Below are 16,450 nucleotides of genomic sequence, written 5' to 3'. Positions count from 1 at the left end.
TCTTGTAACGAAGAGGTAATGGAAATTTAGGTAAAACAATATCAAAAAAAGTTGTGTGGTGGAGCGACACGTACAGTTGGCTCTTCCTAGATGATCATTGCTGCACGGAATAATTGTTAAGGCACCGACGCCTTCAGGAGTGGTCTTCTGGAAGTTTTGCTTGCAGTATATTCCGCAATCTTTTCGTTATGAGTTGGTGTTTCGGATTCCCGATGTTCTTTTGTTTAGTGCACATGCCTTCCCTTGACACTGAGAAAGCACATGACGAAAGTGAAACACCACCGTCTGTTCATCTGCAGAGCGCGATGAAATTATTCACTCTATATTCATTGCCTTTCATATTCTTCCCATCAGTGGTGAGCGCTGCCTTCAGAAAGCGCTTTTGTTTCTGATTTACATGGAAGTTAGTGTTCCTCGGAGCTGGACTGCTTGGGATTAGCTTCATTGCTACTGGCAGGTGGCTCGTTGGTCTAGGGGTATGATTCCTGCTTTGGGTGCAGGAGGTCCCGGGTTCAAATCCCGGACGAGCCCTACCGTTTTGACCGTGCTGAAGAGTAGGTGGAGCTCACCCACGTTTGCAGCTCTGCAATGAAGAATAGATGCCTGCCGCAGCACGCTTTGTGTAGCACTACGGTGATGAAGGGACCGTTTGATATGGCAAGAATCTGACACCAGTAAATTACATGGGTCGATGCTGTAGAAGAGCCGACAGTAATCTTGCATGCAACGGAAAACAAAGGTTGTGTTTGCAGAACATGTGCACCGTGAGTGGAGACGAACCTCAATCGTGGAGCAGTCTACCTTCATCTGATTAGCGACGACAACAACCAAAGGGTGGGATACAAGACTGAGCGTAGTTAAGAGTTTCTCACTATTAGTTACGTTCACACTTCAACAGAGCTGTGACAAGGCGAGTGCAGTGAGCTCAGGAAAGCCAGTATGAAGCGCACTTGAAGTAGTCCTGAAGAAATGGATTATAAACTTTGCCGGCCAGAATGGAGCTACGAGCGTTCTGAGTTACTGAATACCGGTACACTATGGGAGCAAGAGCATTTGACAGTAAAATGAAGCGATATCCGTGTAGCACACGACATTTATTATCCATGCATACGCAGACGTGACGTTATCTCGGAAATGGAATCCGAAAAGGGGTTTAAAAAAAGTCGTGTTTCCGCCCGGGATCGAACCGGGGACCTTCTGCGTGTAAAGCAGACGTGATAACCGCTACACCACGGAAACGACGGCTCTGCGGCTGTTCTACCTAGAAACCCGTAGTGGCAACAGATTTTTCCTGCGTAAGCAAAGGCATCGCCTACGAGCTCCCTCCGATTCTAGAAGTTTGCTATTGTAAAAGACATCGATGAAAACAATCAAACCGCAACAGCCAGGGAAAACGCTGGGTGAGCGGCAGCTCTGCATGGTGATACCAAGAACGGAGGCGTCAGTCATGTGCAGCGCTTAGACGCTACGAACAGGCTCGTTGGTCTAGGGGTATGATTCCTGCTTCGGGTGCAGGAGGTCCCGGGTTCAAATCCCGGACGAGCCCTTGCGTTTTGTGCAAACGTGTGGCAACTACCGTCATGCCGGCGGCTGTTCCGCGCATTTCCAGCCCTCCAGGTAAGCACAAAAACCAAGTAGCCGGTTCTGAAAGAGTTTCATGTATCATCTGAGCCCTGGTGGTGGGCCGTTTGAAATTGATTTAAATGGTCACAGTAGAGATTGTAGCAAGGGTCTTGTTGAGTGCGACGAAAAAGTGTTTCCGCCCGGAATCGAACCGGGGACCTTCTGCGTGTTAGGCCGGCGTTGATAACCGCTACACTACGGAAACTGCTACGCTCTGTGCTCCACATCTGACACAACTTGTAGGACCATCGCAACTTTGGCGTAAAAATCACTTTGCGGAAACGCACAATGCAGGTATTTCGCATTCGTATGCAACAATCGACAGCACCCTTGCCTGTCTGAATGCCATCACGAATGAGAGCCCAAGAAGTCGTCGGAAATGCTCGCGGCCGAGTCCTCAGCAGCATCAGCTTCTCATTCTTTCCATACGAGGTACCGTCAATTCGCGCAGTCGCTATTGCAAATGATGTCACCAAAAGCAATCACTTCGTTAGCGGCGAGGAGCCCGGACTCAGCGGTAGCTCTACATGAAGGCACCAGCAGCTCCGTCAGGCCACCGCTGGCGCGCCGGCGCCCGGACCCACGACCGTCAATGACGCTGCAGTCGATGTACTTCTCAATATCGCTTTTGGAAGAAGGAAACCAGGTGTAAATCACACAGTATTTTACTGATGATCTGGAAACGCAAGTTTAGAATAAGTAGAACATTATATAAAATGTGTTGTGTGGTCGAGCGACACCCACGCCTCGCTCTCGCCAGATTATCGTTGCTGCACGGAATGATTGTTAAGGCACCGACGGCTTCAGAGTTCGTCTTCTCGAAGTTTTGCTTTTGCAGTACATTCCGCAATCTTTTCGTTATGAGTCGTCTGTTTCGGTTTCCCGATGTAGTTTTGCTCACTGCTCTCGATTTCTCTTAACCCCGAGCCACCACTAGCCGAAAATTCCGCACTGCTATCTGGTCAATCTGCAGAGCTCGATGAAGGCGTCGCGGTCGTTCCTGAGCTGATGAAACGGCCGAATCTGTAGTTGTTCCCAGATCTCTTCCACAACAACGGCCTCCCAGACGCTTGGATTACAGGAGTACGCCACTACTCCCAGCCGGAGAACTGCATTTGAAAGCGTAATAACATGAGCTACACGTAACTCCGATTTCTGTGTCTGACCTACTTTTAATGAAACTGTCGTCGATTTACTTACTACTATCGCTGCTGGACGAAGCAGATCAGGTGAAAACCATCAGTATTCTTGTAACGAAGAGGTAATGGGAATTTAGGTAAAACAATATCAAAAAAAGTTGTGTGGTGGAGCGACACGTACAGTTGGCTCTTCCTAGATGATCATTGCTGCACGGAATAATTGTTAAGGCACCGACGCCTTCAGGATTGGTCTTCTGGAAGTTTTGCTTGCAGTATATTCCGCAATCTTTTCGTTATGAGTTGGTGTTTCGGATTCCCGATGTTCTTTTGTTTAGTGCACATGCCTTCCCTTGACACTGAGAAAGCACATGACGAAAGTGAAACACCACCGTCTGTTCATCTGCAGAGCGCGATGAAATTATTCACTCTATATTCATTGCCTTTCATATTCTTCCCATCAGTGGTGAGCGCTGCCTTCAGAAAGCGCTTTTGTTTCTGATTTACATGGAAGTTAGTGTTCCTCGGAGCTGGACTGCTTGGGATTAGCTTCATTGCTACTGGCAGGTGGCTCGTTGGTCTAGGGGTATGATTCCTGCTTTGGGTGCAGGAGGTCCCGGGTTCAAATCCCGGACGAGCCCTACCGTTTTGACCGTGCTGAAGAGTAGGTGGAGCTCACCCACGTTTGCAGCTCTGCAATGAAGAATAGATGCCTGCCGCAGCACGCTTTGTGTAGCACTACGGTGATGAAGGGACCGTTTGATATGGCAAGAATCTGACACCAGTAAATTACATGGGTCGATGCTGTAGAAGAGCCGACAGTAATCTTGCATGCAACGGAAAACAAAGGTTGTGTTTGCAGAACATGTGCACCGTGAGTGGAGACGAACCTCAATCGTGGAGCAGTCTACCTTCATCTGATTAGCGACGACAACAACCAAAGGGTGGGATACAAGACTGAGCGTAGTTAAGAGTTTCTCACTATTAGTTACGTTCACACTTCAACAGAGCTGTGACAAGGCGAGTGCAGTGAGCTCAGGAAAGCCAGTATGAAGCGCACTTGAAGTAGTCCTGAAGAAATGGATTATAAACTTTGCCGGCCAGAATGGAGCTACGAGCGTTCTGAGTTACTGAATACCGGTACACTATGGGAGCAAGAGCATTTGACAGTAAAATGAAGCGATATCCGTGTAGCACACGACATTTATTATCCATGCATACGCAGACGTGACGTAATCTCGGAAATGGAATCCGAAAAGGGGTTTAAAAAAAGTCGTGTTTCCGCCCGGGATCGAACCGGGGACCTTCTGCGTGTAAAGCAGACGTGATAACCGCTACACCACGGAAACGACGGCTCTGCGGCTGTTCTACCTAGAAACCCGTAGTGGCAACAGATTTTTCCTGCGTAAGCAAAGGCATCGCCTACGAGCTCCCTCCGATTCTAGAAGTTTGCTATTGTAAAAGACATCGATGAAAACAATCAAACCGCAACAGCCAGGGAAAACGCTGGGTGAGCGGCAGCTCTGCATGGTGATACCAAGAACGGAGGCGTCAGTCATGTGCAGCGCTTAGACGCTACGAACAGGCTCGTTGGTCTAGGGGTATGATTCCTGCTTCGGGTGCAGGAGGTCCCGGGTTCAAATCCCGGACGAGCCCTTGCGTTTTGTGCAAACGTGTGGCAACTACCGTCATGCCGGCGGCTGTTCCGCGCATTTCCAGCCCTCCAGGTAAGCACAAAAACCAAGTAGCCGGTTCTGAAAGAGTTTCATGTATCATCTGAGCCCTGGTGGTGGGCCGTTTGAAATTGATTTAAATGGTCACAGTAGAGATTGTAGCAAGGGTCTTGTTGAGTGCGACGAAAAAGTGTTTCCGCCCGGAATCGAACCGGGGACCTTCTGCGTGTTAGGCAGACGTGATAACCGCTACACCACGGAAACTGCTACGCTCTGTGCTCCACATCTGACACAACTTGTAGGACGATCGCAACTTTGGCGTAAAAATCACTTTGCGGAAACGCACAATGCAGGTATTTCGCATTCGTATGCAACAATCGACAGCACCCTTGCCTGTCTGAATGCCATCACGAATGAGAGCCCAAGAAGTCGTCGGAAATGCTCGCGGCCGAGTCCTCAGCAGCATCAGCTTCTCATTCTTTCCATACGAGGTACCGTCAATTCGCGCAGTCGCTATTGCAAATGATGTCACCAAAAGCAATCACTTCGTTAGCGGCGAGGAGCCCGGACTCAGCGGTAGCTCTACATGAAGGCACCAGCAGCTCCGTCAGGCCACCGCTGGCGCGCCGGCGCCCGGACCCACGACCGTCAATGACGCTGCAGTCGATGTACTTCTTAATATCGCTTTTGGAAGAAGGAAACCAGGTGTAAATCACACAGTATTTTACTGATGATCTGGAAACGCAAGTTTAGAATAAGTAGAACATTATATAAAATGTGTTGTGTGGTCGAGCGACACCCACGCCTCGCTCTCGCCAGATTATCGTTGCTGCACGGAATGATTGTTAAGGCACCGACGGCTTCAGAGTTCGTCTTCTCGAAGTTTTGCTTTTGCAGTACATTCCGCAATCTTTTCGTTATGAGTCGTCTGTTTCGGTTTCCCGATGTAGTTTTGCTCACTGCTCTCGATTTCTCTTAACCCCGAGCCACCACTAGCCGAAAATTCCGCACTGCTATCTGGTCAATCTGCAGAGCTCGATGAAGGCGTCGCGGTCGTTCCTGAGCTGATGAAACGGCCGAATCTGTAGTTGTTCCCAGATCTCTTCCACAACAACGGCCTCCCAGACGCTTGGATTACAGGAGTACGCCACTACTCCCAGCCGGAGAACTGCATTTGAAAGCGTAATAACATGAGCTACACGTAACTCCGATTTCTGTGTCTGACCTACTTTTAATGAAACTGTCGTCGATTTACTTACTACTATCGCTGCTGGACGAAGCAGATCAGGTGAAAACCATCAGTATTCTTGTAACGAAGAGGTAATGGGAATTTAGGTAAAACAATATCAAAAAAAGTTGTGTGGTGGAGCGACACGTACAGTTGGCTCTTCCTAGATGATCATTGCTGCACGGAATAATTGTTAAGGCACCGACGCCTTCAGGATTGGTCTTCTGGAAGTTTTGCTTGCAGTATATTCCGCAATCTTTTCGTTATGAGTTGGTGTTTCGGATTCCCGATGTTCTTTTGTTTAGTGCACATGCCTTCCCTTGACACTGAGAAAGCACATGACGAAAGTGAAACACCACCGTCTGTTCATCTGCAGAGCGCGATGAAATTATTCACTCTATATTCATTGCCTTTCATATTCTTCCCATCAGTGGTGAGCGCTGCCTTCAGAAAGCGCTTTTGTTTCTGATTTACATGGAAGTTAGTGTTCCTCGGAGCTGGACTGCTTGGGATTAGCTTCATTGCTACTGGCAGGTGGCTCGTTGGTCTAGGGGTATGATTCCTGCTTTGGGTGCAGGAGGTCCCGGGTTCAAATCCCGGACGAGCCCTACCGTTTTGACCGTGCTGAAGAGTAGGTGGAGCTCACCCACGTTTGCAGCTCTGCAATGAAGAATAGATGCCTGCCGCAGCACGCTTTGTGTAGCACTACGGTGATGAAGGGACCGTTTGATATGGCAAGAATCTGACACCAGTAAATTACATGGGTCGATGCTGTAGAAGAGCCGACAGTAATCTTGCATGCAACGGAAAACAAAGGTTGTGTTTGCAGAACATGTGCACCGTGAGTGGAGACGAACCTCAATCGTGGAGCAGTCTACCTTCATCTGATTAGCGACGACAACAACCAAAGGGTGGGATACAAGACTGAGCGTAGTTAAGAGTTTCTCACTATTAGTTACGTTCACACTTCAACAGAGCTGTGACAAGGCGAGTGCAGTGAGCTCAGGAAAGCCAGTATGAAGCGCACTTGAAGTAGTCCTGAAGAAATGGATTATAAACTTTGCCGGCCAGAATGGAGCTACGAGCGTTCTGAGTTACTGAATACCGGTACACTATGGGAGCAAGAGCATTTGACAGTAAAATGAAGCGATATCCGTGTAGCACACGACATTTATTATCCATGCATACGCAGACGTGACGTAATCTCGGAAATGGAATCCGAAAAGGGGTTTAAAAAAAGTCGTGTTTCCGCCCGGGATCGAACCGGGGACCTTCTGCGTGTAAAGCAGACGTGATAACCGCTACACCACGGAAACGACGGCTCTGCGGCTGTTCTACCTAGAAACCCGTAGTGGCAACAGATTTTTCCTGCGTAAGCAAAGGCATCGCCTACGAGCTCCCTCCGATTCTAGAAGTTTGCTATTGTAAAAGACATCGATGAAAACAATCAAACCGCAACAGCCAGGGAAAACGCTGGGTGAGCGGCAGCTCTGCATGGTGATACCAAGAACGGAGGCGTCAGTCATGTGCAGCGCTTAGACGCTACGAACAGGCTCGTTGGTCTAGGGGTATGATTCCTGCTTCGGGTGCAGGAGGTCCCGGGTTCAAATACCGGACGAGCCCTTGCGTTTTGTGCAAACGTGTGGCAACTACCGTCATGCCGGCGGCTGTTCCGCGCATTTCCAGCCCTCCAGGTAAGCACAAAAACCAAGTAGCCGGTTCTGAAAGAGTTTCATGTATCATCTGAGCCCTGGTGGTGGGCCGTTTGAAATTGATTTAAATGGTCACAGTAGAGATTGTAGCAAGGGTCTTGTTGAGTGCGACGAAAAAGTGTTTCCGCCCGGAATCGAACCGGGGACCTTCTGCGTGTTAGGCAGACGTGATAACCGCTACACCACGGAAACTGCTACGCTCTGTGCTCCACATCTGACACAACTTGTAGGACGATCGCAACTTTGGCGTAAAAATCACTTTGCGGAAACGCACAATGCAGGTATTTCGCATTCGTATGCAACAATCGACAGCACCCTTGCCTGTCTGAATGCCATCACGAATGAGAGCCCAAGAAGTCGTCGGAAATGCTCGCGGCCGAGTCCTCAGCAGCATCAGCTTCTCATTCTTTCCATACGAGGTACCGTCAATTCGCGCAGTCGCTATTGCAAATGATGTCACCAAAAGCAATCACTTCGTTAGCGGCGAGGAGCCCGGACTCAGCGGTAGCTCTACATGAAGGCACCAGCAGCTCCGTCAGGCCACCGCTGGCGCGCCGGCGCCCGGACCCACGACCGTCAATGACGCTGCAGTCGATGTACTTCTTAATATCGCTTTTGGAAGAAGGAAACCAGGTGTAAATCACACAGTATTTTACTGATGATCTGGAAACGCAAGTTTAGAATAAGTAGAACATTATATAAAATGTGTTGTGTGGTCGAGCGACACCCACGCCTCGCTCTCGCCAGATTATCGTTGCTGCACGGAATGATTGTTAAGGCACCGACGGCTTCAGAGTTCGTCTTCTCGAAGTTTTGCTTTTGCAGTACATTCCGCAATCTTTTCGTTATGAGTCGTCTGTTTCGGTTTCCCGATGTAGTTTTGCTCACTGCTCTCGATTTCTCTTAACCCCGAGCCACCACTAGCCGAAAATTCCGCACTGCTATCTGGTCAATCTGCAGAGCTCGATGAAGGCGTCGCGGTCGTTCCTGAGCTGATGAAACGGCCGAATCTGTAGTTGTTCCCAGATCTCTTCCACAACAACGGCCTCCCAGACGCTTGGATTACAGGAGTACGCCACTACTCCCAGCCGGAGAACTGCATTTGAAAGCGTAATAACATGAGCTACACGTAACTCCGATTTCTGTGTCTGACCTACTTTTAATGAAACTGTCGTCGATTTACTTACTACTATCGCTGCTGGACGAAGCAGATCAGGTGAAAACCATCAGTATTCTTGTAACGAAGAGGTAATGGGAATTTAGGTAAAACAATATCAAAAAAAGTTGTGTGGTGGAGCGACACGTACAGTTGGCTCTTCCTAGATGATCATTGCTGCACGGAATAATTGTTAAGGCACCGACGCCTTCAGGATTGGTCTTCTGGAAGTTTTGCTTGCAGTATATTCCGCAATCTTTTCGTTATGAGTTGGTGTTTCGGATTCCCGATGTTCTTTTGTTTAGTGCACATGCCTTCCCTTGACACTGAGAAAGCACATGACGAAAGTGAAACACCACCGTCTGTTCATCTGCAGAGCGCGATGAAATTATTCACTCTATATTCATTGCCTTTCATATTCTTCCCATCAGTGGTGAGCGCTGCCTTCAGAAAGCGCTTTTGTTTCTGATTTACATGGAAGTTAGTGTTCCTCGGAGCTGGACTGCTTGGGATTAGCTTCATTGCTACTGGCAGGTGGCTCGTTGGTCTAGGGGTATGATTCCTGCTTTGGGTGCAGGAGGTCCCGGGTTCAAATCCCGGACGAGCCCTACCGTTTTGACCGTGCTGAAGAGTAGGTGGAGCTCACCCACGTTTGCAGCTCTGCAATGAAGAATAGATGCCTGCCGCAGCACGCTTTGTGTAGCACTACGGTGATGAAGGGACCGTTTGATATGGCAAGAATCTGACACCAGTAAATTACATGGGTCGATGCTGTAGAAGAGCCGACAGTAATCTTGCATGCAACGGAAAACAAAGGTTGTGTTTGCAGAACATGTGCACCGTGAGTGGAGACGAACCTCAATCGTGGAGCAGTCTACCTTCATCTGATTAGCGACGACAACAACCAAAGGGTGGGATACAAGACTGAGCGTAGTTAAGAGTTTCTCACTATTAGTTACGTTCACACTTCAACAGAGCTGTGACAAGGCGAGTGCAGTGAGCTCAGGAAAGCCAGTATGAAGCGCACTTGAAGTAGTCCTGAAGAAATGGATTATAAACTTTGCCGGCCAGAATGGAGCTACGAGCGTTCTGAGTTACTGAATACCGGTACACTATGGGAGCAAGAGCATTTGACAGTAAAATGAAGCGATATCCGTGTAGCACACGACATTTATTATCCATGCATACGCAGACGTGACGTAATCTCGGAAATGGAATCCGAAAAGGGGTTTAAAAAAAGTCGTGTTTCCGCCCGGGATCGAACCGGGGACCTTCTGCGTGTAAAGCAGACGTGATAACCGCTACACCACGGAAACGACGGCTCTGCGGCTGTTCTACCTAGAAACCCGTAGTGGCAACAGATTTTTCCTGCGTAAGCAAAGGCATCGCCTACGAGCTCCCTCCGATTCTAGAAGTTTGCTATTGTAAAAGACATCGATGAAAACAATCAAACCGCAACAGCCAGGGAAAACGCTGGGTGAGCGGCAGCTCTGCATGGTGATACCAAGAACGGAGGCGTCAGTCATGTGCAGCGCTTAGACGCTACGAACAGGCTCGTTGGTCTAGGGGTATGATTCCTGCTTCGGGTGCAGGAGGTCCCGGGTTCAAATACCGGACGAGCCCTTGCGTTTTGTGCAAACGTGTGGCAACTACCGTCATGCCGGCGGCTGTTCCGCGCATTTCCAGCCCTCCAGGTAAGCACAAAAACCAAGTAGCCGGTTCTGAAAGAGTTTCATGTATCATCTGAGCCCTGGTGGTGGGCCGTTTGAAATTGATTTAAATGGTCACAGTAGAGATTGTAGCAAGGGTCTTGTTGAGTGCGACGAAAAAGTGTTTCCGCCCGGAATCGAACCGGGGACCTTCTGCGTGTTAGGCAGACGTGATAACCGCTACACCACGGAAACTGCTACGCTCTGTGCTCCACATCTGACACAACTTGTAGGACGATCGCAACTTTGGCGTAAAAATCACTTTGCGGAAACGCACAATGCAGGTATTTCGCATTCGTATGCAACAATCGACAGCACCCTTGCCTGTCTGAATGCCATCACGAATGAGAGCCCAAGAAGTCGTCGGAAATGCTCGCGGCCGAGTCCTCAGCAGCATCAGCTTCTCATTCTTTCCATACGAGGTACCGTCAATTCGCGCAGTCGCTATTGCAAATGATGTCACCAAAAGCAATCACTTCGTTAGCGGCGAGGAGCCCGGACTCAGCGGTAGCTCTACATGAAGGCACCAGCAGCTCCGTCAGGCCACCGCTGGCGCGCCGGCGCCCGGACCCACGACCGTCAATGACGCTGCAGTCGATGTACTTCTTAATATCGCTTTTGGAAGAAGGAAACCAGGTGTAAATCACACAGTATTTTACTGATGATCTGGAAACGCAAGTTTAGAATAAGTAGAACATTATATAAAATGTGTTGTGTGGTCGAGCGACACCCACGCCTCGCTCTCGCCAGATTATCGTTGCTGCACGGAATGATTGTTAAGGCACCGACGGCTTCAGAGTTCGTCTTCTCGAAGTTTTGCTTTTGCAGTACATTCCGCAATCTTTTCGTTATGAGTCGTCTGTTTCGGTTTCCCGATGTAGTTTTGCTCACTGCTCTCGATTTCTCTTAACCCCGAGCCACCACTAGCCGAAAATTCCGCACTGCTATCTGGTCAATCTGCAGAGCTCGATGAAGGCGTCGCGGTCGTTCCTGAGCTGATGAAACGGCCGAATCTGTAGTTGTTCCCAGATCTCTTCCACAACAACGGCCTCCCAGACGCTTGGATTACAGGAGTACGCCACTACTCCCAGCCGGAGAACTGCATTTGAAAGCGTAATAACATGAGCTACACGTAACTCCGATTTCTGTGTCTGACCTACTTTTAATGAAACTGTCGTCGATTTACTTACTACTATCGCTGCTGGACGAAGCAGATCAGGTGAAAACCATCAGTATTCTTGTAACGAAGAGGTAATGGGAATTTAGGTAAAACAATATCAAAAAAAGTTGTGTGGTGGAGCGACACGTACAGTTGGCTCTTCCTAGATGATCATTGCTGCACGGAATAATTGTTAAGGCACCGACGCCTTCAGGATTGGTCTTCTGGAAGTTTTGCTTGCAGTATATTCCGCAATCTTTTCGTTATGAGTTGGTGTTTCGGATTCCCGATGTTCTTTTGTTTAGTGCACATGCCTTCCCTTGACACTGAGAAAGCACATGACGAAAGTGAAACACCACCGTCTGTTCATCTGCAGAGCGCGATGAAATTATTCACTCTATATTCATTGCCTTTCATATTCTTCCCATCAGTGGTGAGCGCTGCCTTCAGAAAGCGCTTTTGTTTCTGATTTACATGGAAGTTAGTGTTCCTCGGAGCTGGACTGCTTGGGATTAGCTTCATTGCTACTGGCAGGTGGCTCGTTGGTCTAGGGGTATGATTCCTGCTTTGGGTGCAGGAGGTCCCGGGTTCAAATCCCGGACGAGCCCTACCGTTTTGACCGTGCTGAAGAGTAGGTGGAGCTCACCCACGTTTGCAGCTCTGCAATGAAGAATAGATGCCTGCCGCAGCACGCTTTGTGTAGCACTACGGTGATGAAGGGACCGTTTGATATGGCAAGAATCTGACACCAGTAAATTACATGGGTCGATGCTGTAGAAGAGCCGACAGTAATCTTGCATGCAACGGAAAACAAAGGTTGTGTTTGCAGAACATGTGCACCGTGAGTGGAGACGAACCTCAATCGTGGAGCAGTCTACCTTCATCTGATTAGCGACGACAACAACCAAAGGGTGGGATACAAGACTGAGCGTAGTTAAGAGTTTCTCACTATTAGTTACGTTCACACTTCAACAGAGCTGTGACAAGGCGAGTGCAGTGAGCTCAGGAAAGCCAGTATGAAGCGCACTTGAAGTAGTCCTGAAGAAATGGATTATAAACTTTGCCGGCCAGAATGGAGCTACGAGCGTTCTGAGTTACTGAATACCGGTACACTATGGGAGCAAGAGCATTTGACAGTAAAATGAAGCGATATCCGTGTAGCACACGACATTTATTATCCATGCATACGCAGACGTGACGTAATCTCGGAAATGGAATCCGAAAAGGGGTTTAAAAAAAGTCGTGTTTCCGCCCGGGATCGAACCGGGGACCTTCTGCGTGTAAAGCAGACGTGATAACCGCTACACCACGGAAACGACGGCTCTGCGGCTGTTCTACCTAGAAACCCGTAGTGGCAACAGATTTTTCCTGCGTAAGCAAAGGCATCGCCTACGAGCTCCCTCCGATTCTAGAAGTTTGCTATTGTAAAAGACATCGATGAAAACAATCAAACCGCAACAGCCAGGGAAAACGCTGGGTGAGCGGCAGCTCTGCATGGTGATACCAAGAACGGAGGCGTCAGTCATGTGCAGCGCTTAGACGCTACGAACAGGCTCGTTGGTCTAGGGGTATGATTCCTGCTTCGGGTGCAGGAGGTCCCGGGTTCAAATACCGGACGAGCCCTTGCGTTTTGTGCAAACGTGTGGCAACTACCGTCATGCCGGCGGCTGTTCCGCGCATTTCCAGCCCTCCAGGTAAGCACAAAAACCAAGTAGCCGGTTCTGAAAGAGTTTCATGTATCATCTGAGCCCTGGTGGTGGGCCGTTTGAAATTGATTTAAATGGTCACAGTAGAGATTGTAGCAAGGGTCTTGTTGAGTGCGACGAAAAAGTGTTTCCGCCCGGAATCGAACCGGGGACCTTCTGCGTGTTAGGCAGACGTGATAACCGCTACACCACGGAAACTGCTACGCTCTGTGCTCCACATCTGACACAACTTGTAGGACGATCGCAACTTTGGCGTAAAAATCACTTTGCGGAAACGCACAATGCAGGTATTTCGCATTCGTATGCAACAATCGACAGCACCCTTGCCTGTCTGAATGCCATCACGAATGAGAGCCCAAGAAGTCGTCGGAAATGCTCGCGGCCGAGTCCTCAGCAGCATCAGCTTCTCATTCTTTCCATACGAGGTACCGTCAATTCGCGCAGTCGCTATTGCAAATGATGTCACCAAAAGCAATCACTTCGTTAGCGGCGAGGAGCCCGGACTCAGCGGTAGCTCTACATGAAGGCACCAGCAGCTCCGTCAGGCCACCGCTGGCGCGCCGGCGCCCGGACCCACGACCGTCAATGACGCTGCAGTCGATGTACTTCTTAATATCGCTTTTGGAAGAAGGAAACCAGGTGTAAATCACACAGTATTTTACTGATGATCTGGAAACGCAAGTTTAGAATAAGTAGAACATTATATAAAATGTGTTGTGTGGTCGAGCGACAACCCACGCCTCGCTCTCGCCAGATTATCGTTGCTGCACGGAATGATTGTTAAGGCACCGACGGCTTCAGAGTTCGTCTTCTCGAAGTTTTGCTTTTGCAGTACATTCCGCAATCTTTTCGTTATGAGTCGTCTGTTTCGGTTTCCCGATGTAGTTTTGCTCACTGCTCTCGATTTCTCTTAACCCCGAGCCACCACTAGCCGAAAATTCCGCACTGCTATCTGGTCAATCTGCAGAGCTCGATGAAGGCGTCGCGGTCGTTCCTGAGCTGATGAAACGGCCGAATCTGTAGTTGTTCCCAGATCTCTTCCACAACAACGGCCTCCCAGACGCTTGGATTACAGGAGTACGCCACTACTCCCAGCCGGAGAACTGCATTTGAAAGCGTAATAACATGAGCTACACGTAACTCCGATTTCTGTGTCTGACCTACTTTTAATGAAACTGTCGTCGATTTACTTACTACTATCGCTGCTGGACGAAGCAGATCAGGTGAAAACCATCAGTATTCTTGTAACGAAGAGGTAATGGGAATTTAGGTAAAACAATATCAAAAAAAGTTGTGTGGTGGAGCGACACGTACAGTTGGCTCTTCCTAGATGATCATTGCTGCACGGAATAATTGTTAAGGCACCGACGCCTTCAGGATTGGTCTTCTGGAAGTTTTGCTTGCAGTATATTCCGCAATCTTTTCGTTATGAGTTGGTGTTTCGGATTCCGATGTTCTTTTGTTTAGTGCACATGCCTTCCCTTGACACTGAGAAAGCACATGACGAAAGTGAAACACCACCGTCTGTTCATCTGCAGAGCGCGATGAAATTATTCACTCTATATCATTGCCTTTCATATTCTTCCCATCAGTGGTGAGCGCTGCCTTCAGAAAGCGCTTTTGTTTCTGATTTACATGGAAGTTAGTGTTCCTCGGAGCTGGACTGCTTGGGATTAGCTTCATTGCTACTGGCAGGTGGCTCGTTGGTCTAGGGGTATGATTCCTGCTTTGGGTGCAGGAGGTCCCGGGTTCAAATCCCGGACGAGCCCTACCGTTTTGACCGTGCTGAGAGTAGGTGGAGCTCACCCACGTTTGCAGCTCTGCAATGAAGAATAGATGCCTGCCGCAGCACGCTTTGTGTAGCACTACGGTGATGAAGGGACCGTTTGATATGGCAAGAATCTGACACCAGTAAATTACATGGGTCGATGCTGTAGAAGAGCCGACAGTAATCTTGCATGCAACGGAAAACAAAGGTTGTGTTTGCAGAACATGTGCACCGTGAGTGAGACGAACCTCAATCGTGGAGCAGTCTACCTTCATCTGATTAGCGACGACAACAACCAAAGGGTGGGATACAAGACTGAGCGTAGTTAAGAGTTTCTCACTATTAGTTACGTTCACACTTCAACAGAGCTGTGACAAGGCGAGTGCAGTGAGCTCAGGAAAGCCAGTATGAAGCGCACTTGAAGTAGTCCTGAAGAAATGGATTATAAACTTTGCCGGCCAGAATGGAGCTACGAGCGTTCTGAGTTACTGAATACCGGTACACTATGGGAGCAAGAGCATTTGACAGTAAAATGAAGCGATATCCGTGTAGCACACGACATTTATTATCATGCATACGCAGACGTGACGTAATCTCGGAAATGGAATCCGAAAAGGGGTTTAAAAAAGTCGTGTTTCCGCCCGGGATCGAACCGGGGACCTTCTGCGTGTAAAGCAGACGTGATAACCGCTACACCACGGAAACGACGGCTCTGCGGCTGTTCTACCTAGAAACCCGTAGTGGCAACAGATTTTTCCTGCGTAAGCAAAGGCATCGCCTACGAGCTCCCTCCGATTCTAGAAGTTTGCTATTGTAAAAGACATCGATGAAAACAATCAAACCGCAACAGCCAGGGAAAACGCTGGGTGAGCGGCAGCTCTGCATGGTGATACCAAGAACGGAGGCGTCAGTCATGTGCAGCGCTTAGACGCTACGAACAGGCTCGTTGGTCTAGGGGTATGATTCCTGCTTCGGGTGCAGGAGGTCCCGGGTTCAAATCCCGGACGAGCCCTTGCGTTTTGTGCAAACGTGTGGCAACTACCGTCATGCCGGCGGCTGTTCCGCGCATTTCCAGCCCTCCAGGTAAGCACAAAAACCAAGTAGCCGGTTCTGAAAGAGTTTCATGTATCATCTGAGCCCTGGTGGTGGGCCGTTTGAAATTGATTTAAATGGTCACAGTAGAGATTGTAGCAAGGGTCTTGTTGAGTGCGACGAAAAAGTGTTTCCGCCCGGAATCGAACGGGGACCTTCTGCGTGTTAGGCAGACGTGATAACCGCTACACCACGGAAACTGCTACGCTCTGTGCTCCACATCTGACACAACTTGTAGGACGATCGCAACTTTGGCGTAAAAATCACTTTGCGGAAACGCACAATGCAGGTATTTCGCATTCGTATGCAACAATCGACAGCACCCTTGCCTGTCTGAATGCCATCACGAATGAGAGCCAAGAAGTCGTCGGAAATGCTCGCGGCCGAGTCCTCAGCAGCATCAGCTTCTCATTCTTTCCATACGAGGTACCGTCAATTCGCGCAGTCGCTATTGCAAATGATGTCACAAAAGCAATCACTTCGTTAGC

General features: G+C 49.0%; 24 non-coding genes across 24 annotated transcripts; 12 read left to right on the top strand and 12 right to left on the bottom strand.

Moving 5' to 3' along the window:
* The first annotated feature begins 459 nt into the window (after positions 1-459).
* On the top strand, positions 460-531 carry Trnap-ugg (transfer RNA proline (anticodon UGG)). Its single transcript has one exon. It is a non-coding gene; the product is annotated as a tRNA-Pro (tRNA).
* A 635-nt stretch (positions 532-1,166) lies between these two features.
* Positions 1,167-1,239, bottom strand: Trnav-uac (transfer RNA valine (anticodon UAC)). Its single transcript has one exon. It is a non-coding gene; the product is annotated as a tRNA-Val (tRNA).
* Positions 1,240-1,474: 235 nt separating this feature from the next.
* Positions 1,475-1,546, top strand: Trnap-cgg (transfer RNA proline (anticodon CGG)). Its single transcript has one exon. It is a non-coding gene; the product is annotated as a tRNA-Pro (tRNA).
* A 208-nt stretch (positions 1,547-1,754) lies between these two features.
* On the bottom strand, positions 1,755-1,828 carry Trnav-aac (transfer RNA valine (anticodon AAC)). Its single transcript has one exon. It is a non-coding gene; the product is annotated as a tRNA-Val (tRNA).
* Positions 1,829-3,328: 1,500 nt separating this feature from the next.
* On the top strand, positions 3,329-3,400 carry Trnap-ugg (transfer RNA proline (anticodon UGG)). Its single transcript has one exon. It is a non-coding gene; the product is annotated as a tRNA-Pro (tRNA).
* Positions 3,401-4,035: 635 nt separating this feature from the next.
* On the bottom strand, positions 4,036-4,108 carry Trnav-uac (transfer RNA valine (anticodon UAC)). The gene has a single exon. It is a non-coding gene; the product is annotated as a tRNA-Val (tRNA).
* Positions 4,109-4,343: 235 nt separating this feature from the next.
* Positions 4,344-4,415, top strand: Trnap-cgg (transfer RNA proline (anticodon CGG)). Its single transcript has one exon. It is a non-coding gene; the product is annotated as a tRNA-Pro (tRNA).
* Positions 4,416-4,623: 208 nt separating this feature from the next.
* Positions 4,624-4,696, bottom strand: Trnav-aac (transfer RNA valine (anticodon AAC)). The gene has a single exon. It is a non-coding gene; the product is annotated as a tRNA-Val (tRNA).
* Positions 4,697-6,196: 1,500 nt separating this feature from the next.
* Positions 6,197-6,268, top strand: Trnap-ugg (transfer RNA proline (anticodon UGG)). The gene has a single exon. It is a non-coding gene; the product is annotated as a tRNA-Pro (tRNA).
* A 635-nt stretch (positions 6,269-6,903) lies between these two features.
* Positions 6,904-6,976, bottom strand: Trnav-uac (transfer RNA valine (anticodon UAC)). The gene has a single exon. It is a non-coding gene; the product is annotated as a tRNA-Val (tRNA).
* A 235-nt stretch (positions 6,977-7,211) lies between these two features.
* Positions 7,212-7,283, top strand: Trnap-cgg (transfer RNA proline (anticodon CGG)). Its single transcript has one exon. It is a non-coding gene; the product is annotated as a tRNA-Pro (tRNA).
* Positions 7,284-7,491: 208 nt separating this feature from the next.
* Trnav-aac (transfer RNA valine (anticodon AAC)) lies at positions 7,492-7,564 on the bottom strand. Its single transcript has one exon. It is a non-coding gene; the product is annotated as a tRNA-Val (tRNA).
* A 1,500-nt stretch (positions 7,565-9,064) lies between these two features.
* On the top strand, positions 9,065-9,136 carry Trnap-ugg (transfer RNA proline (anticodon UGG)). The gene has a single exon. It is a non-coding gene; the product is annotated as a tRNA-Pro (tRNA).
* A 635-nt stretch (positions 9,137-9,771) lies between these two features.
* Trnav-uac (transfer RNA valine (anticodon UAC)) lies at positions 9,772-9,844 on the bottom strand. The gene has a single exon. It is a non-coding gene; the product is annotated as a tRNA-Val (tRNA).
* Positions 9,845-10,079: 235 nt separating this feature from the next.
* Positions 10,080-10,151, top strand: Trnap-cgg (transfer RNA proline (anticodon CGG)). The gene has a single exon. It is a non-coding gene; the product is annotated as a tRNA-Pro (tRNA).
* A 208-nt stretch (positions 10,152-10,359) lies between these two features.
* Trnav-aac (transfer RNA valine (anticodon AAC)) lies at positions 10,360-10,432 on the bottom strand. Its single transcript has one exon. It is a non-coding gene; the product is annotated as a tRNA-Val (tRNA).
* Positions 10,433-11,932: 1,500 nt separating this feature from the next.
* On the top strand, positions 11,933-12,004 carry Trnap-ugg (transfer RNA proline (anticodon UGG)). Its single transcript has one exon. It is a non-coding gene; the product is annotated as a tRNA-Pro (tRNA).
* A 635-nt stretch (positions 12,005-12,639) lies between these two features.
* Trnav-uac (transfer RNA valine (anticodon UAC)) lies at positions 12,640-12,712 on the bottom strand. Its single transcript has one exon. It is a non-coding gene; the product is annotated as a tRNA-Val (tRNA).
* Positions 12,713-12,947: 235 nt separating this feature from the next.
* Trnap-cgg (transfer RNA proline (anticodon CGG)) lies at positions 12,948-13,019 on the top strand. The gene has a single exon. It is a non-coding gene; the product is annotated as a tRNA-Pro (tRNA).
* A 208-nt stretch (positions 13,020-13,227) lies between these two features.
* Trnav-aac (transfer RNA valine (anticodon AAC)) lies at positions 13,228-13,300 on the bottom strand. The gene has a single exon. It is a non-coding gene; the product is annotated as a tRNA-Val (tRNA).
* A 1,499-nt stretch (positions 13,301-14,799) lies between these two features.
* Trnap-ugg (transfer RNA proline (anticodon UGG)) lies at positions 14,800-14,871 on the top strand. Its single transcript has one exon. It is a non-coding gene; the product is annotated as a tRNA-Pro (tRNA).
* A 631-nt stretch (positions 14,872-15,502) lies between these two features.
* On the bottom strand, positions 15,503-15,575 carry Trnav-uac (transfer RNA valine (anticodon UAC)). Its single transcript has one exon. It is a non-coding gene; the product is annotated as a tRNA-Val (tRNA).
* A 235-nt stretch (positions 15,576-15,810) lies between these two features.
* Positions 15,811-15,882, top strand: Trnap-cgg (transfer RNA proline (anticodon CGG)). The gene has a single exon. It is a non-coding gene; the product is annotated as a tRNA-Pro (tRNA).
* Positions 15,883-16,090: 208 nt separating this feature from the next.
* On the bottom strand, positions 16,091-16,162 carry Trnav-aac (transfer RNA valine (anticodon AAC)). The gene has a single exon. It is a non-coding gene; the product is annotated as a tRNA-Val (tRNA).
* Positions 16,163-16,450: the final 288 nt, after the last annotated feature.

This window comes from Schistocerca cancellata, unplaced genomic scaffold (genome assembly GCF_023864275.1).
Source record: "Schistocerca cancellata isolate TAMUIC-IGC-003103 unplaced genomic scaffold, iqSchCanc2.1 HiC_scaffold_630, whole genome shotgun sequence".
Lineage (NCBI taxonomy): Eukaryota > Metazoa > Arthropoda > Insecta > Orthoptera > Acrididae > Schistocerca > Schistocerca cancellata.
This window is presented reverse-complemented; position numbering and strand designations above follow the sequence as displayed.